Source organism: Mustela erminea, chromosome 20 (assembly GCF_009829155.1).
Source record: "Mustela erminea isolate mMusErm1 chromosome 20, mMusErm1.Pri, whole genome shotgun sequence".
Taxonomy (NCBI): domain Eukaryota; kingdom Metazoa; phylum Chordata; class Mammalia; order Carnivora; family Mustelidae; genus Mustela; species Mustela erminea.
This window is the reverse complement of record NC_045633.1, coordinates 30,153,306-30,175,878: the sequence shown is the minus strand read 5'-3', so window position 1 is coordinate 30,175,878 and position 22,573 is coordinate 30,153,306. Positions and strand designations below refer to the sequence as shown.

The 22,573-nt window shown below is 41.1% G+C and overlaps 1 long non-coding RNA gene across 1 annotated transcript in view; it reads left to right on the top strand.

Moving 5' to 3' along the window:
• Nucleotides 1-22,573, top strand: part of LOC116581241 — a 78,249-nt gene that overhangs the window by 7,848 nt on the left and 47,828 nt on the right. The window contains exon 2 of the long non-coding RNA XR_004281963.1: nucleotides 12,826-12,874. This is a non-coding gene — a long non-coding RNA (uncharacterized LOC116581241). The remainder of the gene's footprint in view (nucleotides 1-12,825; nucleotides 12,875-22,573) is intronic.

The window sequence follows — 22,573 nt, the reverse complement described above, 5'->3', positions numbered from 1 at the left end:
GTGGTGGGGAGGGTAGTGAGTTGGGAAGATTGCCATTTCCTCTGCAATTGAATTTAATATTAATCCTCAGATTATTACATAAATGTAATTCACAATGCTTCAAGTCTTGCTGAAGATTATATTCACAGAGTAAACTGGCCAGGAAATACTATTTTAACTGATAATGATAAAGGATAAATGCTTTGTTTTTATTTATTTCTGCATCTCCAGCTCTAGAATAGTGCCTGGCACATTGTAAACAGTCAGTATTTGTTGTGAAAGATGTATTGTTGTAGATGCCCCACAGATGTCATTCCCATGAATAGGTGCTATGCCAATTTAGGGTAAAAGACTCTTAACTTCTTGATCAATAAACCAGAAGGTTTATTGATAGCTTAATTTGCTTCTGAAAACTACAGGCAAGACAACTATATTGCAGTTTTAACTATACATTAGAAATATGTGTGTCCAGGAGAAACAACAGAAACAAAAGCCCTCCTGATTTTGACTGCCTCTTAGGGAAGTAGAGAATGGAAGAATAGCCTCGCTCCTGAGAATGAAAACTTCAAAAGGGCATTCTTTGAGGAAAAGGAGCAAAAAACAGAATAAGCCTGAAAAGACTTTTCTACTGGGATAAGCTTCAACTATTCTCTCTACATCACTGCAATTAACACGACTTATGGAACCTCAGTCATCATATAAGCCACAGAGATAAACACATAACAGACATTGTAAATGGAATCTTGGAAATGCAAAGCAAAAGAAGGAGAACATTAACCTTCAGCGTTGCTTGTATCCTGGTTGCCATAATTCTAGAGCTATAATGTTTACTTCAAGCACAGCACTTGGGAAATGTTTGGGTTGACCTGGGTTGAACAGGAGTTCTTTCTATGACCCCCCACCCCTGTGGGCCAATATTGGCAACTGGGAGATAGAAGTGACCCCAATGAAGTTTTATTGAATCATCCATCAATCATCATTATAAGCACATACTTTTAGGAGGCTATTTTGACAAATCTAAAACAGAAATGTTTTGTTAGAAGCTAACACGTTAACCTGTTTCATGTTTAGTATCTGAGTTGATGGACTGGAAGAGAATGATACTGAAAGTCAGTTTCACAATGTGCCTTACTGTTGGAAGAAATGAGAGCAACCGGGAAAGTAAATGGCAGAATGAAGGGGAGAACCTAGCAAACAAAATTGCGTATCTTTTCTAGTACCTGTGGGAGGACTCAGGAATATGGCTTAAGAATTTCTGGTTGTGAAATAAGAACTTAGAGGTCATGTCAAGTAGTTTCATGATCTAAAAGCTCATCTTGAACCCTGTTATATAATGACAATTTTTGGTCCAGACAGAACATCCAATCCTTGAACACAACAAATATTAAATAAGGAATTCATTGTGGAGATGGATCCTGTTCCTTATCCCAACCATTGAATGAAGATAAATTATGTCATAAAATTCTCAGTCACTGGAACATCTCTGTCTTCAGAGATCTAGGCCAATAACAAATCAATTCCCTGGGTAGGCAAGTGTGGCCTTAGCATACGGTTTATTTCTCTAAGTTCCTAATTTCCCTAGTAATTTCATACAACCTTGTCAGGCTCTTTGGTGTTTTTAAGGAATTTTTAAAAATGCAGCTTTTAGTTATTTTCAACCAAAGGATTGGTCCAACTAACCAAGTTCCCCAACTCTGTTGAGTTCAAATTGCTCAAACTCGTTACACTAAGAAGGGAGAAAATGAATGGATACTAGGCAGATGTGAGGATATGAGAATGAATGCAGTCCTTTCTCCTCCCTTTCCTTCCACCAAAATTTACTCAGAATCAAAAAAGAAGTGAGTTGAAGAGAATATCAGTTGTCCTTTAGAATACCTCCCAGACTTCACTATTGAGAATATTGAAGTCCAGAAAGATAAAGAGGCTAACCTGAAGTTGTATAGTTAACTTCCGACTTCTCACCCAGCACATTACCCATCCCACCTTGATTAATTATTTCTCCATCTCACCTGCAGTGATATATCAAAGATCAGTTGCATTACCTCTTCTGTGTCCTATCTATGAGCTACAGTTATTTATTTTTTAGGTAATCTAAAACAAGCCAGTGAGGCCACTGGAGTCCAAAGGAGAGGACAGAGAAAGGGAACAGGAAAAAGGCTTGGAGAAATAATGGCTTAAAAATTTCCAAAATTGATGAAAACTGTAAACTCATAGATTTAGGAAGCTCGGTGAACCCCAAGCACAATAAACATAAAGGAAACTACACTAAAGTTCATCATAATTCAATTTCTTAAAACCACTGATAAAGAGAAACATCTTTAAAGCAGCCAGAACATCTTTAAATTACTGAAAAAAAATCTGTCAATGTAGAATTCTATAACCCAATGAAAATATATTTCAAAAACAAAAGTAAAATATGACATTTCAGACATACAAAAAAATAAAAAGAAAAAAGGAAGAAAGAAAAGAAAAAAGGATAGATGGATATATTGTCACCAGAAGGTCCACAGTATAAGAAATATTAAAGGTAATCTTCAGGCATAAGGAAAATTACACCAAGAGGTAATATGGATCTATGAAGGAATAATGAACACCAGAAATGGTAACTATGGAGACTACGTGATTGTCTGCTGAGAAAATCCTATGCAATCTGCGAAACCTACTAGAACAAATAAGTGAGTTTAAGAAGACTTCAGGATTCAAGATCAACAGACACAAATCTGTGTTATTTCTATATACTAGCAGGAATTAGAAATTGAAATTTAAAAATATATGACAGGGCTCCTGGGTGGCTCAGTGGGTTAAAGCCTTAGGCTGCCTTTGGCTTGGGTCATGATCCCAGGATTCTGGGATCGAGCCCTGCGTTGAGCTCTCTGCTCAGCGGGGAGTCTGCTTCCTTCTCTCTCTCTGCCTGCCCCTCTGCCTACTTGTGATCTCTGTCTGCCAAATAAATACATAAAATATTTTTAAAAAGAATATAATAGCAACAAAACTATGAAGTGCTTAGAAATATATATATATATATATATATATATATATATATATATATCAAAAGATGTGTAAGACTAGCACATTGAAAACTACAAAATACTGCTGAGAAAAATTAAAACCTAAATGAATGGAGAAATATGCCATGTTTGTGGATTGGAAGACTCACCACTGTTAAGATGTCAGTTCTCCCCAAATTGACCTATAGAGTCAATTCAATACTGTTTTTTAAATATTTTATTTAATTTGACAGAGAAAGATTGCACAAGCAGGGGGAGCAGCAGAGGGAGAGAGGGAGAAGCAGACTCCCCACTAATCAGGGAGCCCGACATGGGCCTCAATCCCAGGATCCCTGGATCATGATCTGAGCTGAAGGCAGATGCTTAACCAACTGAGCCACCCAGGCACCCCTGACTCAGTGCAATCCTAATAAAAATTCTAGCATGCTGTCTCTAGCATGCTATTTTGTAGAAATTGATAATCTAGTTGTAAGTTTCTAGTTCTAGGTCAAAGAACCTAGAATGACCAAAACACTTTTGAAAAAAAGAATAAAGTTGGATGATTTTGTGCCTTAATTTATGTGATTTTGGGTCTTATTTTAAAGCAATAGTAATCACGATAATGTGCTTTGGTATAATGACAAGCAAATAGATCAATGGAAAGAATACATAGTCCAGAAAAAGACTCCACATACATAGTTAATTGATTTTTGACAAAGGTGCAAAGTTCAGTGGAGAAGTCTTTTTTTTTTTTTTAAGATTTATTTGTTTATTTGAGAAAGATAGAGTGTACTCACAGAGAGGGGAGGGGTAGAGGGAGAAACTTATGTTTGATCATGGGGCTTGCTTGATCTTAGTACCCTAGATCACTACCTGAGCTGAAACCAGGAGTCCAGTGCTTAACCGACTGAACCACGCAGGAACCCCAGGAAGGTCTTTTAGAAAATATTTCGTATCTATGCCCAGAACAAATGAACTTTGACCTTTATCTCACATCATATTAAAAAATAATCCAAAATGGAATAAATCTAAATATAAAGTCTAAAGCTATCAAACTTCTAGAAGAAATATAGGAGAGAATCTTAGCGACCTTGGATTAGGCAGAGATTTCTTAGATGTGACTCCAAAAGCACAATCCAGTTTTTAAGAGTAATACATTATATTTCAAAAATTTAGGAACTTGTGCTCTTTAAAAGACACTGCTAAAAGAATTTTTTTAAAGTCATAGAATTGGAGAAAGTATTTTCAAATTTGTAGATCTGACCAAGTCCTTGTATCCAGAATATATAAAAACTCTTAAAACTTAATCATAAGAAAACAAACAACCTAATTAATAAATGGCAAAAGATTTAAACAGATGCTTCACCAAAGAGGATATACAGATGGCTAATAAGCACATGAAAAGATAGACAACATCGTCAGTTATTGAGGAAATGCAAATTTAAACCACAGGATGCCTCTACACATACACTAAAATGTCTATTAAAAAAGACTGACTGATAAAAACATATGTTTATAAAAAATAAAAAATTAAAAAAAAAAAAAAAAAGACTGACCACACCAAGTGTTGGCCAGGATGAACTCTCGTGTACCGTTGTAGGAGTACAAAATGATACCACCACTGTGGGGAAGCTTGACAGTTTCTCAAAAAGTTGAACTTATGCCTAGCTTATGAACCAGCTACTCTACTTCAAGGTATTTACCAAAGGGCAATTAAAGCTGTGTTCGTACAAAGACTTGTACATGAATGTCTACAGTGGCTTTATTTATAATAGCCAGAAAGTGGAAACAATCCAAATGTTCATCAATAAGTGGATGAATAAATAAAATGTGGTAAACACTCAGCAACAAGATGGAATGAACTGTCCTTATGTCTAACAATATGGGTGAATCTCAAAATGATTATGCTGACTGAAAGGAGTCAGAGAAAGAAGAGCAATACTCATAACCCCATTTATATCAAATTCTGCAAAACGCAAAATTAAACAGGTCAGCAGAGGGCATTGGAGTGCAGAGGGGCTGAGAAGGATTACAGATCCTTGGGAATAATGAATGTCTTCATTATCTTGATTGTGGTAACGGTTTCATGGGTGTACACATATGTAAAAACTTATCAGGGGCCCCTGGGCGACTCAGTGGGTTAAGTGTCAGACTCTTATTTCGGCTCAGGTCATGATCCCAGGGTCCTGAGATTGAGCCTGAGTCAGTCTCTGCACTGGGCATGGAGCCTTCTTGAGACTCTCTCTCTCTCTCTTACTCTCCCTCTGCCCGTCCCCCCACAAACAAAACAAAACAGAACACCTCACCAAATTGTATAGTTCAAATACATGAGATTTATTTTACGTAAATTATACCTCAATAAAACTTAACAAAAAATAAAGATGCCAGTGATCATGTACACATGTGAACAACACAAATAAACGTGCATGTGAGATCACGTCATGAAATCATGTCCATGAGATCATACTTATGTACATGTGGGAATATGTACATCTAAATAATGCAAGCTTCTGATAATAAGTATAAATATAGGTTAACAGATATACCTGAGAAGCCATAAATGTACATTTGAGATAACATATCACATGATAGGATATTTGTAATGCCCCATCATGGAAACATAATGTGATTTTAATAGAGGAAACCCAAGAATATATTTTCATCCAGTAAGCGTGAATTTCCTTCCTCCTCCCTGAACTTAGAGTCCTAGCTCATGACATGAGTAACCCGTTTCCTACTGTGAACTATCTTTTCTTCTTACTCACTTTGACCTCAATTAAGGAAAACACTTTGACCTCAAGCCTTCCATGGCTCTCAGACACAGAAGCTGGCAATCTAATGCCTTGTTCACATAGCACACCATTTGTTCTGGGACATTGCAGGTTGAGCCAAGAGGATTTCTCTCTGAAACAAAATACTTTCAGTAAAGCTGTAAAGAAGAAGCTTAGAGAAGCACATTGGATAAAGACATAGAATATTTTTAAAGAAAATTATTCTTTGTTTTCTGCAAGAGGCCAAGGCCAGGACTTGAGTTAGTACGAATCCACAAGGAAGAATAGATGAGCAATTCTCAATTCATCTGGATCTTGACTTATTTTTTTCAAGGTTAAGCAAAACTGATCCTTAGAGAATGTTCCTGTCATAATATAGAATAAACCAGTTACATAAACTTGTAAAAGTGATACAAGTCTTTTACAACATTCACTTTCCATCTCTCTTTCTCTCTCTATCACACACACACAGACACAACACATTCTCTCTTTCTCTGCCCTCCCCCCAATACAGTAAATTTGTAAAGGAATACCTCTGGGCGACATTTCCTCATCTGTAAAATGAAGAGTTGCATTATCTCTAAGGCCCATGAGAGAGCATCCAGCTTGCAAATGCTGTGAGATATACTGCTCAGTTGATCGCTATGGTTCTAGCAAAGCCAAAACCAGGCAGTATTTTAAAACACAGACTAAAAAACTTCCCGGTATTGTGCTATGCAACGTCAGAAAGCTGAAGAGTTTTTAAAAATCTAGTAAAGCAACCTGTTTTTAAGATCTGAGTGGCATCAGAGAGCTGATATTTCTGATTTTAAAAAGCAATTAAAATCATATCTCCATAAATGAGTCTCAACCCTTGCTGTACATTAGAATCACCAGGGGATTTAATTAGTGCAGGGGTGGAGCAGTGAGGTGTTTTGTTGTTTCTGCTGTGCTCCCGCTCTTCAGTACTCCAGGCAAGTCTAATATCCAGTTAGGGGTGATAACACTTCTTTTATTCCATGCCAAATATAAGGATAGAAGCAGGTACTTCAGGTACTTGAATATTTGGATCTTGATGGTTTTGTTCAGGCCCAGCCTAAATCTAACAGAATATCTGGGAGTAGATAGTTTCTTTCCTGAGATCCAGACCCCTCAATCCCTCCCTGGATGGGTCACACAGGTCACTATGTACATTTTAAAAGGTCAGTTAGTAGGAGCGCCTGGGTGGCTCAGTGGTTTAAAGCCTCTGCCTTCGGCTCAGGTCATGATCCTGGAGTCCTGGGATCAAGCCCCACGTCAGACTCTCTGCTTAGCGGGGAGCCTGCTTCCTCCCCTCTCTCTCTCTCTCTCTCTCTCTCTGCCTGCCTCTCTGCCTACTTGTGATCTCTGGCTGTCGAATAAATAAAGAAATGCATCTTTAAAAGGTCAGTTAGTACAAAGCAAATACATTTTCAACATTTAAAAAATTTTTTTACTTGTAATACTTATTCTTTGTAATAATTGAAATAATTCAGGAGTAAATAAATAAAAATACAATAGTGTTCCTTTCTGTCCCCACTTCCCCACGTCCTTTACATAATTTCCCTGAGGGAACATTAACAGCTGAGAGTATATCGGTCCATACCAGGTATTAAAATACATGTACCAGCACATACAAATATATGAACTCACATATCGTGGTTTTGTTCTTTTTTTCTTCCTTCCTATATTAACACAGAAACTAGGATTTTTTTTTCCACCCTCTGTGTTTTATTCACTTAATCTATATCATGAGACGTCAGTTAAGCCTGGTGGATTAAATACCCTCCTGCAGCCTCACTTAAAATGGCAGCCAAGGGACTGAGAAGGACATGAGCTGCAAGGATAAAGAGCACAGTAAAGGAGAAGAGAACAATAAAATCTGGGAACTGGAAAGCAAATGGAGGAGCTGCAAGTGTCTCAGGAAACCAGAGCAATGAAAACTGGAGGTTGGACAAAGTCCCCAAACCACTGCTTTCCAATTCAGAATCTCAGGCTGTGGAAATAGGGGCCCAGGTACTTCTAAAAGTGAATGTGCAGGAACTCCAGAGATAGATAAGGGCCTTCACTAGAGCTCCTGAATCGTTGTATCCCCATCCCCACTCTGAACAACTGCATGCTCTCCCCCACCAACAGAAGCCCAGAGGAGTAGTTCTCAAGTGTGAGTAGGCATCAGAATCCCCTGGAGATTGCTGGGCTCCACTCTCAGAATTTCAGGTGCAGCAGGTCAGGATGGGGCCAGGGAATTTGCTTTTCTAACAAGTTCTAGGTGTTACTGATCTGGACACTATACCATGAGAATCACTGGACTAGAGATTTCCTCTCTGATTCCAGACGTGGGCATGCAGGGCAAAGTTAAGTATGCAATCACTCTACAGAAAACAAGGATTGTATGAGTACTTAACATACTGAGTGGAAGACCCTCAGTCCCTTCTTCCAGCAGGGTCCCAGGATATTAGCAGCTGGATGCCTACCCCACAAGTGAGAGATGAAAAGTTTATTTTCTGAGGGATCTGATTACCCCAAAGGAAAAATATATCCTATGTTGGTAGTTGAGGACTCCCCAGTGAAGGGGTCAGTCCCCCGGCCCTCTGTAGAGGCTCTCCCTATAGTATGATAGAATTATTTGGAAAGCATTTAAAAATATGAATGACAAGGTCTCAGCCAATTAAATCAGATGTTTCAAGTGTGTGGCTTTGGCATTTGTATTGGTTTTAAAAGCACCTAGGTGATGAAAACATATGGCCAGGGGTGAGAAACACTCCTAGTGCCGATCACCAGTCAGTAAGCTATAGCCATACACACAGAAACACTTTTGAGTGCTTCACTCCTAAGGATGAATTGGCAGTCACCAAATGTCTGAGGAAGCTCTACTATGAAAGAGACCGAAACAACAGAAGGAAAAAACTCAGAGGAAATAAGTAATGCAAAGAGCAGAAGAAGACTTCACAAAAGCTGTAAATTATATCTTCAGAGATAAAAGAAGATATTCCATTCATGAAAAAAAAAAAAAAGAACAAGATGTTACCCAAAAAATGTTCAGAGAATTTAAAAAAAAGAGCTCTCACAAATTAAAAATATTCTGGTGGAAATACAATTTTCCGTAAAGGGTGTGGAAGTTTAGTTGAACAGAACAGAAAAAGAGAGATGGCTATAAAACATCAGTTCAAGGGATCCAATACCTGAGTAGTAGATGTTCCAGAAAGAGAGAACAAAGACAATTGAGGGAGGGTTATTAAAGTGATAATTCAAAAGAATGGCCCCCAGAGTAGATGGGTGGTTACTTAGAGCTGTGGGGGAGACCAGGGAACGATTGCAAATGGGCACAAGTTTGTCTTGGAGGTGATGGAAATGTTCCAAAATTAGATTATGGGGATAGCTGCACCACTCTGTAAATATACTGAAAACTACTGAACTGTGTCCTTTCAATGGGCATATTTTATGGTATGTAGATTATGTCTCAATAAAGCTATTTTTCTAAATGTCCTGAGAAATCTCAGTGCTCAGATTGAGGAGACCACCAAAAAAGCCCAGTACAGAAATAGACCTACACTAAGCATGTAATCACATAATTTCAGAATTCCGGAGACAAAGAGAAATCTCTAGAAGCAAAACTCTCAAGGAAACAAGCAATTCACACACAAAGGAATGGCATCATACTTCTCAGCAGTGACAGTTAACTCTACAAGGCAGTGCAGCATTGCCTTTAGAATGCTAAGGAAAATATTATTTCCAGCCTGGAACTCTACCTAGCATGAGGATGAAGAATGGCTGGAACCCATTGGCTTATGCCCAAGTGGATAAGGAGACAAAAACTTTACTCTGAAAGTCTGTAACATTATACATCTCGCTTTGTTAAGGCCAAAGTGTGACGGATGGTGTGTTGAAGCCTGTGTGCAGCAGTCTGCTAGCTGGGGAGAAAAGGCAGTGGCTCACCTCCACTTCTCAGGGGGGCTCTGTTGTTTTCTGTCTCCATGAATCCAGCACGTCTCATAATTTGAAAAATGACTGGGTGGCTCAGTTGGTCAAGGGTCCGACTCTTGATTTCAACTCAGGTCATGATCTCGGGGTCCTGGGATCAGCCTTGTGTCAGGCTCCCTGCTCAGCCTGGAGTCTGCTGGAGATTCTCTTCCTCTTCCTCTGCTCCTTCCCCTGCTCTCTCTCTCTCTCTCTCAAGTAAATAAATAAAAATATTTAAAAAAAAAAACTATGTTAAATTGTGAATGTGATCCTGAAAGAGAAAGCCCTTAGCAAGCAGTGGCATTGTATAGAGTTTAAGAATCCTGGATTTAGATCACATAGCCTGTGTTCAAATCCTGGTGGCATCACTACCTTCTTGTAACTTGGGGATCAGTTACCAAAGGTTTAATTTCCATTCCTGCAAAATGGGATGATACTATCGTCTCATGAAGCTGTTGTGAGAATTAAATGAAATATTATGTTAAGCGGAGGGCATGGTGCCTGGTACAGGCACTATTATTAATAATAGTAATATCAATACTAGTGCTAGTGGTGGTAGCAATAAAATGAAGAGGTCTAATAAAGTGTTGTCATTGAGCAACTTGGATTTGGTAGCTCATAAATGCCAAAGACGTGTACATGCTCAGGGTTCAGTTTGCGCCTTATAATACCAATATTCTTCAAGGAAAGCAAAACAGACAACCTATATATATTTTTCCATCCATACTGAGATAGATTTTTCATTCTACTCATGTTCTTTCAGAAAGAGGCCTAATAGCTTATATCTCTATCTGTAACTATTTCAGAAACACAGCTTCGAGGTTTGAAAGCCTTCTCTTTCTATTTCTCATTGTTAACATCATACTTACAGCATCTCGAAAAGATTCAAGTACACAGTTTATAGGTGTGATTTGTCTATACCAGGCATATGTATTAAGAGACAAGCAGAGAGGGAGCATGAGTTAGGAGATGATCTTATACATTCACGGCAATTCATGGTTTTGGAGTATGTCCTTTACTGCACTGCAACACTGAAAACATCTCAGGCAAAATACCTGGTTAATGTCATGGAAGCAATTCAGATAAAAACGTCTGATGTCAAGAGGTAACAAAAACATCCCAAATAAGAGTAAGCACATTTAAGCGTACGGTTTTGTGTTTACTTGTCATCTGCACCCTGGTATATGAAGAGAAGGCTTCCATGTCAGCCAGAACAGAGGCACATGGCAGGGCGCAGCTGTTGTCCTCAGGTGGGGGTCAGTGAGGGCCTGAGAGATTGGGAATGGCGACAGACAAGAGAGGTAATATCGCTCCTCTTTATTAGATTGCTATGCCCTTGCTCCACAGAGCGGGTGGAAATGCTGCCCCCACCTCAGGGTCTGTACATGGGCTCATCCAACCAGTCTGGCATCTCCACCACTCACTCGTCCCCTCTCAGGAGACACAAACCAGACACCACTCGAGTGTTGAGAAGTTATTCTTAAAAGACAACAGCCATACAGCAGAAACTGCTTACAGGAACACATATACTCCAACAACTCCCCCGCCCCCCACCACACACACACCCTGATCTTCTAATTCACAGACAGTACTTTAAAACATCTGCAGAAATTTCTTAGGTGCTTTGTCCTTTGATACCCATAACAACACCGTGTGGGGCATCACTGTTCGCTTTCTTACAGATGAAGAAGCCAGAGAGGTAAATGGCTGGCCAAGATTGCATTATTAGATAATAGTAAGTTATTTAATCCTTGTCACAGTCCAATTTTACAGAGACGGAAATGGGCACAAAACAACAGATGGCTGTCCAGAGAAGTTATCTTACTCTTACCTTCAGCAGGCGTTCTGTGCTCTAAAGGATCCTACTTTGAGGGTTGTTGGGGTTTTCTTTTTTCCTACTCAAGGCCAAGGTACTTTGCCAAATTAGCTATGTCTTTTTAGAAACTGAAGGGCTTGTTAGCAAACACCACTTAGATGCCTACTCTGGATGCAACCCTGACTATGTGGGGCTGTTGTGAGGAGCAGCTCTGCTGGGAGAAGAGTGATCCCTCCATTCCGTGCCTCCCACTTTGTTGGAGAGGTGACCAGGCCTTCTCCACGTGAAGCACCTGCACATTTTTGCCTCTGGCACTTCTTGAAAGTGAAATCTGTATATCTGCTTCCTGCCATGTGAAGTTTCCTTACATCCGTATGTCAATGTCATGTAGGCCTCCAAGTTACCTCTAATTCCAGTGTTTCAGCCTCCATGCATTAGTCTATGTTCATATCCTGTATTCTTCTGGAGACTTCAACCTGTGCCCTTTGGCCTAAACCTTCCAAGCTAGGGTCCTAACCTGTCCAGTCTCTCTTTCTTTCTGGAGGAATCACTTCAATTCCCTGACTACTTGGTTGGCTTTCTTTGACGTTCCTTCCAGATCTCTGGCCTTTTCCCCCTGAATTCCTGCATCCAGAATGACACCGAGCTCTTTGGTAAACATCACATTGAATCCCATTTCCACTGGGTGAGTTCATCTTCCTCGCGTGCTTGATAGCTACCCCTGGCCTTCGTGCTCAGAGGAAGCCTGCACCGAGAACTAGTTCCATTCTCTCTCTAGACCCATTTGACCAAAAGTGTAATTACCTTCAGTGGTTTATTTCCATCTTTTCTTTCTGTTGAGTGGTCCACGTGCTCCCCACCCTGGCTGCCATATATTTATTCAGTTGTTTAGAAGACTATGTGCCAGGCATCCTGCGAGGACTTAGAAATGCAATAGTGAACAAGACGGCTATGGTCATTGTCTCTCAGAAAGACTCAGTAGTAAACAAAACACAGTATGAGCAGCATGGTTACTGGAGAGATACAGAAAGTCTGAGGAATACAGAAGAGGAACACCTAACGGACACTGGGGAATCAGGGAAGACTTCTAAGAGAAAGTGAGAAGTACGGAGTACAGGATAAGGAAGAGGGAGCCAGTCAGAGGTGCTTGAGGGAGTGGTCATGGGAAGGGAGGTGGTGGGGATAGAAAGAGTGTCCCAGACAGACACCCCTCACCTCCCCCCACCCCGGGCACACATGAGCACACACATACACAGGCCTGGTGCAGCCATAAAAATTAAAAGAAATAAATTTTTCTTTTTCTTTTCTTCCTAAGGTCAGAAGCAAGACATTCACGAGAAGCATTGAAAAATGAGGCCACAAAGGTAAGCAGTGGTCAGATCATGCAAAATTTTATGAGCCATGTTAGGGCAACTGGACATTATTCTGAGAACATTGGGAGGCCATAAAAAAGTTTTAGGCAGGTCAGCCCTCGTGTGATCAGGTTTGCATTTTGGAAAGGTCCCTGGCTGCAGCGTGCAGGGGCCCAGGGAAGAGGGAGGTGATGAGGCACCATCTTCATTAACAAAAAAAGGGTGTGGGGCACCTTGGTGGTCCAGTCCGTTTAGCATCTGCCTTTGGCTCGGGTCATGATCCCATGGTTCTGGGATTGAGTGCCGCATCTCCCTCTCCCTGCTTCTCCCTCTCCCTTGACCCCTCCTCCATGCTTGTGGTTTCTCTCTCACTCTCTATGTCAAATAAATAATAAATAAAATCTTTAAAAAAAAAAGAAGAAGAAGAGTATGCCGTGTGTGTACCTCCTGTGTGTGCACCTCTCTGCATCCCCCCCAGGCCCAAGACACTTGTCCCTCAGCTGCTCAGGGAGGTGACCTTCCTCAGTTCTCAACTGAGAACCTCTCTAGGATCTGTCTTCAGCCACCTCATCTCAAGTCATACTGCTCCCCTGGGCAGCCACATCCAGTGATTGGTCCATGGAACAGTTTCAGGGTTTGGGCCTTGTCTCAAGGCAGGATAGGATGACTGTGAAGGGCTGTTCCGCTCCAGAGGTCCTATGGCATAGGCTGACGCCCCTGCTGCAGCCTTATCACAGCTCCACTCCTTCATCCTGCAGTCCCCCACATGTGTGGGACTCTAGGGCTCCCCAGGAAACTTCCTGATTGCAAATCTCAGTCTCAGAGCCTGTTCCATGGTGGGACTGTACCTAAGACTGCTGGGATCAGGAGTGGTCCCTCTTCAGTCCCCTGAAGTGGGACTTTGGCCCTTAGTCACTGACCAGTGGGGTGGCCTAGGGCTGTATCAGTGGCAGGTGGAGATCTGATGTGCTGTCACGGTAAAACTGGGAGACCTTCATGAAAGAGAATGGGGCTGATTGGGGGAGGAGTCCTGGCAGGGTCAGTATCTCTGGCTCTTGAGAGCTTAAGGGCCAAAAATAATACTACAGTGAAATGAATGATCCCAATGAAATGAGATGCTTTTTAATGGGTGCCATTGATGCCTTGAAGAAAGACTATAAAAAGCAGAGTATGAAAGTCATAGGGCCTCCTCAACAGCATATGAAGAGACTCTTAACTCCCACATCTACAAGATGGGAAAAGTCAGGCCCAGGACTTCATCACGGGAGTAGCCCCGGTCCTTCAAAATGGATTGAGTTCTCAGGGCACCTGGGTGGCTCAGTGGGTTAAGCCGCTGCCTTCAGCTCAGGTCATGATCTCAGGGTCCTGGGATCGAGTCCCGCTGAGCAGGGAGCCTGCTTCCCTCTCTCTCTGCCTGCCTCTCTGTCTACTGTGATCTCTCTCTGTCAAATAAATAAATAAATAAATAAAATCTTTAAAAAAAAAAAAATGGATTGAGTTCTCAACCCTCGCAAGTCTGATGTGTCAACTCAGGACCTGAGCTGGGAAGAAGCACCCTGAGAACTGAGATGGGGTCATTCTGGTGGATACACTTGAAAACCTTGAAACCCCAGATCCCTTGAAACCCCATGACCCTGCTGTGGTGGCCCACCACTGCCACCACCCCCACCCCGCCCCAGCTGGAGGTTAGCTGGAAGACCATGCAGAAGTGGTTCCCTTGCAATGTGTAACCTCCTCAGAATGCACACCTCTTCCCTCCCAGCACCGGACAAAAATCAGGGGTCAAGTCTTAACACAAGCCATCTGAGGAAGTGGAAGGTCTGCCAAAGGAGGAAAGTGACTGTCTCCAGGAGAAGAGTACGTAGGGACTGGATCCTGAGGGTCTGGACCACGCAGGGAGAGGGGCATAAGACGGCATGAGAGAGTTTGTCGAAGTGGAGGCACGTCTATATCCATGTACTACACGCGACCCCTGGAGAAGGGGCCAGCATGCTGCCAGGACAGATCATGGAAGCTTGGAGAGAGCACTGGCAGACATCAAGTGAAGCAGAAATGACTGAGCCACTGTGGCAGATGAGGACGAAAGAGTCAAAGTCTTGGAAGTGCACATTCCCCAGCACACTTCCTACACACAGCAACTTGACTGCGACAAACAGCTTAAAATGGCCAGGAAGGTACGTTCATTTTAATAGCTCAAAATGAATTTGCCTCCACTTTCAATTTTTTTGAGAAAGTTTTTAATTTACAAGAAACTCTATCTCAGTTCACTTGAGGAAAGTGCCCCTTAGTTCACTTGAGGAAAAAAAATGCCTTTTGTGGCTCATGATCATTCTGAATATGAAGTATTTACTGAAGGAAATTTTCTTTCCTAAGAGAACTTAGTAAGCAGATTGTTCAATTTTTCTTTTTCAGGGAAAGCTCTCTGCCATATCTTTCTTGAGAACAAATTTGCCAAATTCTTATCTTCCTGGCTGGTGAAAAGGTTTACCCTGGATAGCATCACTACTTGGTTTTCATTATTCTATTTTTCCTGGCTGGGCCATGTAATTTCTCTCCTTGTAATTTTCCTGGGTATGCTGTGTGAATCACATACGAAGCATCTTTTGAGTCATTTCCTATTAGTTAGGCATCTGGGTAACATTTCAATTTTACTAATGGTGGGTTTTTTTTTTTTTTTTTACATTTCGATTCCAGGATAGTGAATGTACAGTGTTATATTAGTTTCAGGTATACAACACAGTGATTCAGCAATTCTGTACATTACTCAGGGCTCATCACGGTGTGCTCCTTAATCCCAGTCACCGATTTCCCCCATCCCCCCACCGACCTCCCCTCTGGTCACCATCAGATTGTTCTCTATAGTTAAGAGTCTCTTTCTTGGTTTGTCTCTCTCTCTCTCTTTTTTTTCTTTGTTCGTTTGTTCTGTCTTTTAAATGAGTGAAATCATATGGTATTTGTCTTTCTCTGACTGATTTCACTTAACATTATACCCGCTAGATCCATCCACATTATTTCAAATGGCAAGATTTCATTCATTTTTATGGCTTAATAATATTCCATCATATATAATTACCACATCTTCTTTATTCATTTATCCACTAATGGTATTTTAGACCACATCAAATAATAACACCGATACAAGAACCCCACAATGTTAACAGACTCTGAACGAGCAATTACTCTGCATCAGGCACTGTTCTCAGGACTTTGCATGATCAGCTCATTACACCCTCACAGCAGCCTTGACTGGAGAATCCCCATCGTCCAGGCAAGGAAGCTAATGGTAAGGAATGTCTTGTGACAGAAAGTAAACAAATTGGGAAGTTTCATCTCCAGGACGGAAGTAGAAGCTGAGCCAGAGGCCATCTAGTCTGTGTGGGAACCCTGCCCACGATGGACGGCTCACCCTCTCCAGGCAGTCCTGGTCAGGCGGGGCTTTGTGTCCACACATCTGAAGGTTTGGGACTTAGAAGTCTAGCCATGTCCATTGCCAACCGCCAATGAACAATGAGGCAGGCTTTGTGAGTTCACCAACCATAGAAGGAAATTTAGGTGGCCCAGGTTCTAGCCCTGCCCAGGAACAAGTAACTTTTCCTCCTGGGACTCAGTCTCTCCATCCATAAGAAGAGGACATTAGACCAGATTAGGAATTGCATATTAGTGGCCTGTGGGACCCTGGAAGCTCACAGGGCTGTGTGTGTGTGTGTGTGTGTGTGTGTGTGTGTGTGCGCACGCGCGCGCGCGCATGTTTTGGGTTTTTGTTTTGTTTTGTTTTGAGGCTGTACATCCTGTTTTGTTTTTGTTTTTAAGGGGTTGTATTAACTTTGTATTCTTTTAAGATGACGAATTCAGACACTGGGCCCACACCTCCTTATTGCTGTAAGCCTGATTTACACATTTACATGCTCACCTGGCACATATCTCAGCAGGCTTTTGAGACTGCAGATTTGGGATTAAATGATCTCTGAGGTTCAGTGTCAGTTGTGTTTTTTTTCCCCCTGGAGTCCCCTGAGGAGATGCAAGACTCTAGGAGGGCAGATTAGGTAAGGGAACTGGAGCGGTTTGCTGACCTGCATATTTTTAGTGTCCTGGGATCATAGGCACTTGGCTGGCCTTGCCTCGTGCTGCCCAGTCCACAGTGCCAAGGAGAGCGAAGCAGTGAAGAGTTCTGGCTGGGAAGGTTGAAGTGGATGTGAGTCCCAGCTCTCATTCACAGTCTCTGAGCAGTGGTCAGGACACTACGGGAAGGAAGCATCAGAACCAGCAGAAGCAAGTGCCTATACTTTCTGGCAGGGTCTACAGTTTTAGTGACCCACTGAGGCAAGGAGGAGCTCCTGTGGTCTTCAAATCCATTCCCCTGGGAGCAGATCAGCCTTGACCGTGCTAGTGTCAACCTTGACAGATCCAGCTCACTGCTCTCTTTTGCTGCCTGTGGTTGTCATAGTTACAAGGCTTCAATGCCCCTGATCCCCCTCTTTGTGCTGAAGGGGCTCAAACTTACTTCTTGCCAGGGCCAAGAAGCCTGTTGCCAATTGCATACATAGAATTCACCCTGGGATTGTATTACCAATGCCATTTTGGCCCCCAAATGTCCTGGACAGTATGGAGGGCCCAGTTTCTTCAAGGTGTGTGAATGACCTTGACTTTCTTCCTTGTAGTCCCTCTTCACTTACTTATTCCATGCCCAGCTCTGTGACTGACATAATCAGGGCTGGTATTATCCCTCAAACAATATGACATTTCAAAACACCCAGGCATCAGGTGGACCGAGATAATGTCAGGGAAGCTCAATAGGGTTCCTCTTAGGCCCTAATGAGAAACACAAAGGAGCAAATTATGGAGACTTTCTATAGAGCCTTCTGGTGAGCGCAGGAAGGGGGTGGGGAAAGAATCCTATCAGTAATAAGGGCCTTTTTGAGAGGAACTAGTGTTATCCGTCTGCTCTTGAATCCAGATTGAGTTTTATAGGTGAGAGAACTCTCTTCCCTCTTGGTAGATTTCTCTGTGTGAGCTTAGGGAAAACATTTCAAGCTGAAGAGAGAATTAGATCAGCAAATGACAGTGTGTATGTGTACCCCTGGCAGAGAAGCCCATAAATGAATTTTGTGCCTTTTGTTTTGGCTCTCAGCTAGAATACCCTGTTTAAATTAATGTTTTTAACAGCATTACTTAAGCTGTACTATTTTTACAAGCTATTCTTAAGGTCGGAACTTTTTATAATTGTTCATTTTGACAGAACTCCTCTGAGGTACAGTAGGATTAAAATTGTTTATAGGGGAACATGAGTCCTTAAAGATAACAATGCACAAGCTGATTTTTAAAAAGGCACTATATATTTTTATATTTTTGTGACATAAAATACTTAGAAAGCCAAGGCTACTTGAGAAATTATTTTATTCTTTTCTCACAAATCTTGTAGCATTGAGCATTATGCCTTATACATACATAGCAGGCACTCTGTGGATGTTAAGCTGAATTGAGTTTATCAAATATTTATTAAGTTTTCTACATTTAATTATATGGTTTTGCTAGAGTAGGAATCCTACTCTTAATAGCTTTATTTCAATTCCAATTTTGCAAGGTAGACTTAATTTGATTAATTTATCCCAAATAGCTAAAAAAATTATGAAATATTTTGTCATTAACATAATCATTGTGAAGTAGACATAGGCCGAACACTTTTTCCAAGCAGTGCAGCTCATATGTAGTTTAAAGTCTAATTGGCAGAATCCTTAAACAGGTTTTTATTTTTTAAAAGGTTTTATTTATTTATTTTTAAGAGAGGGAGAAAAAGAGCATGAGCAGGGGAAAGGGGCAGTTGGAGAGTCAGACTCTCCGCTGAGCAGGGACCCTGGGATCATGACATGAGCCAAAGGCAGAAGCTTAACCGACTGAACCACCCAGGCACCCCTTAAACAGATTTTTAAAATAAACTTCTCCTTGATTATCAGACTGCATTAGTCTGATCCTTTGGAGTCCCAACCATCTTAGAGCTCAAAATATGTTTGTGAGCAGTGCAAAGCGAAACAGAAAAAGAAAAATTCACCATCTAGCCAGCTGCGTTAAGAGGAAATCCATTCCCACCTGTCTGTATTTGATTGAACCTCCATGAACCACCAGTGCCACACACCCTGGAGGAACAAGATTAAAGACCTACAGGAGTCGTCTTAGAGATCTTCTTAGACAGGTGCTTTTCACACCTCTGCAGTTTATCTAAGGCTCACTTCACAAAGACTTGGAGGGAGCCCTGCCCTTCCTGAAGCACATGAAGTAAAATAAACTCAGAGCTCAAGATAAGGTGTTCCAGGCTCAAATTCAGGATTGTGTGAATGACAGACAGAAGGGAGATAGCCAGCCTCCTTTTACTAAAACCCTATATATTTGGCATTTCCCATATTCAGCAGAAGTCATCATTGTTCACTTACTCATTTGTTTGTTTCCTCGTTCAGCCCATTCAGATGGAGTGCCCACTGTGTGCAAAGCATCATGCTGGAAGTGTAAGGGATCTCTGGCAGGACTGTTGAAATGATTCTCCACCCTACAAGTTGATGTCTGGCCCTATAGGTGTGATTACTGTGTGGATCCAACTTTGTTTACACCCAGGTATTTGGAAGTGTAGGAATCCTTAATCCACACTGCTTAGTCATCCCACATACTTTAGGTGAGGGTGGATGTGTAATCCAATAGGTAAAATCTCACTTAGACCAAAAATAAATGTGATTCAAACTTTAAGAGAAAAAAAAAAAAACCTTAAAATTCCAGAAGTGAACTGTTATGGATTGAATTGTGTCCTCCAAAATTCATTTGTTGAAGCCTTAAGCCCCCAATATGACTATTTGGAGAATAGGCCTTTGAGAAGGTAATTAAGATTAAATGAGATCATAAGGGTAGGACCCTCATCTGAATCTGAAAGGACTGGTGTCTTTATAAGAAGAGGAAGACACACCATACATCTCTCTGTCCCTTTCCACATGTCAACAAGAAAGAGGCTATGTGGAGACACAGCAAGAGGGTGACTTGCTACAATAAAAGGAAAGGCCTCAACCAGAAACCAGCCCCAAAGACACCTTGATCTTGGACTCAGCTTCCAGAACTGTGAGAAAACAAATTTCTGTTCTTTAAGCCACCTAGTTTGTAGTATTTTGTCATAGCAGCTAGAGCAGATTGACATAGAAGCATCACAAAAATCCCCCAAACCGTTTCCATGAGATTATGGCACTTAGTACATGGCCAAGCACATAGAGTAGACAGTAGGCATTTATCAAGCGAGTGGTAAGGAGACAACTCGGGGGACCCCTGGTCCGTGAGGTCATGCAGTGGGCTGGGAGATGGGTCCAGTTACCAAGTGATGACCTCTCCTCTGTCTGGAAACTACAATTGCTCATCTAATTTAGACCCTCTCTACTCTCTATTATGGGAAGGCTCCACAAAGGTTGGGTGATGACACCGAAACACCTTAAACTTGAAAATAAAAATGAGAACACTTGACCTTTTCCTCTACATGCTCTTCTCCAACGTACTTCCTTCTTTAGCTGTAGAGTAAAGGCAGAATGACAACTCAGGGTCACCTGCACTTCTTAACCTGCTGTACATGGCAACCCCCTCTTGAAGGAAGAAGATGCACAACCGGTTCCTTGGTGCACAAGAGTTAAAATTACAATCCTTTTGGAATTGGGAGAAGGCCCACATTGAGAAAAATTGTAAAAAAAGATTTGCCTGTTTTCACTGTGTCTTCCTCCTACCCCACTTGTGCCAACTTCTCCCAAGTTGCCTGGATGGCACATTTGATCTGACAAAATAATTGTCAGTATGGTCTTAGAGATTAAGATTTAGTGACTAATACTGGCCACACTATAGGCTGGGTTTGACAGAGTTTACACACAGAAGATATTTCTTTCTTTTGAGGTTTCCTATCTGAAATTTGAATAACTTCCAGCAGGTTACTAATGGTCCCAATGGGCCAGACTTTCTGAATAAGAGGCTCATACAAAAAATGAAGAAAAGTTAGGATGCTTTCCCACCCAATGGTTATTTCTATTTAAATAATAGAAATGTTATCCTCTCTCTACATATATATATATTTCTCTCTATATATTATATATATATATATATATATATATATATATATATATATATAATAAAATATTTGGAGTGTGTGGGTGGCTCAGTCAGTTAACTGTCTACCTTTGGTTCAGGTCATGATCTCCAGGTCTGAGATTGAAGCCCCACGTCCGGCTCCCAGCTCTGCCTCTCCTCTTGTTCATGCTTTTTCTCTCTCTCTCTCTGTATCTCTCTGTTTCAAATGAATAAATAAATTCTTTAAAAATAAATAGTCTAGGGGCGCCTGGGTGGCTCAGTGGGTTAAAGCCTCTGCCTTCGGCTCAGGTCATGATCCCAGGGTCCTGGAATAGAGCCCCGCATTGGGCTCTCTGCTCAGCAGGGAGCCTGCTTCCTCCTCTCTCTCTGCCCGCCTCTCTGTCTACTTGTGATCTCTGTCTGTCAAATAAATAAATAAAATCTTTAATAAATAAATAAATAAATAAATAGTCTAGGGGTGCCTGGGTGGCTCAGTGGGTTAAAGCCTCTGTCTTCAGCTCAGGTCATGATCTCAGGGTCCTGGGATGGAGCCCTGAATCAGGCTCTCTGCTCAGTGGGAGTCTGCTTCCTCCTCTCTCTCTTTCTCTGCCTGCCTCTCTGCCAGCTTGTGATCTCTCTCTGTCAAATAAATAAATAAAATCTTAAAAAAATACATAGTATATTAACTAAAAGGAGTATTATTAATATTTTTTGCATGGTTTGTCTTTGGAAGGATGGCCTATAATTCAGAACATAATTTTAAAAAATACAAGTATTTTGCTCAGTGATTATTTACTATTTCCACTGTCTGGTTATATTGCAAATTTGAGAAGAATAGCACAAGCTAACTCAGCCAGTTGGAGGACTGTAGGAGGAAACTTGGAATTTTCCATACTTCCATAGGTTTTGAACTCCCTGAAGCCTGTTTTTACTATAAATCTAGCTGCCTTATCCCACTCTAACACTCTCAATTGTACTTAACACTCTCCCTGTTAATCCAGGAGGCATCTTCCCTACTCCCACCCAACTGAATTTATACTTTTCATAAAAATTCAAACTGTACTTTAAATTATTTTTAGTGAAACTAAAATGTCATATTTAGAAATATATTTTAAAAGGGGTCCCTGGCAGGCACAGTTGGTAGAGCATGTGATTCTTGATCTTGGGGTTGTGAGTTTGAGCCCCATGTTAGATGTAGAGATTACTTAAAAAAAAAAAAAAAAACTCTTAAAAAAAAATAAAATAGAGGTGCCTGGGTGGCTTAGTTGGTTAAGCATCCAGTTCTTGATTTCAGCTCAGGTCATGATCTCAAGGTCATGAGCTCAAACCCCACATTACCCTCATGGAGTCTGCTTAACATTCTCTCTCCTCTCTGCCCCTCCCTACTTGCTCTCAAAAAATTTTTTTCTTAAATAAATAAAATTAAAAATTAAAAGATAAACAAAATAAAAATGAAAATATATTTTAACAGACTTCCAGTTAAAGTTGGCAGAGTAAAGGCAGTTTTTACTCTATCCCCTTTACTTGAAACCCACCAAAAATAAGAATAACAAAACATGAGGGAGAGGAGACATAATCTTTAATAAAGCAAGCAAACAGCTACCACCCACTTCACAGATTTTGGGAGCATCGCTG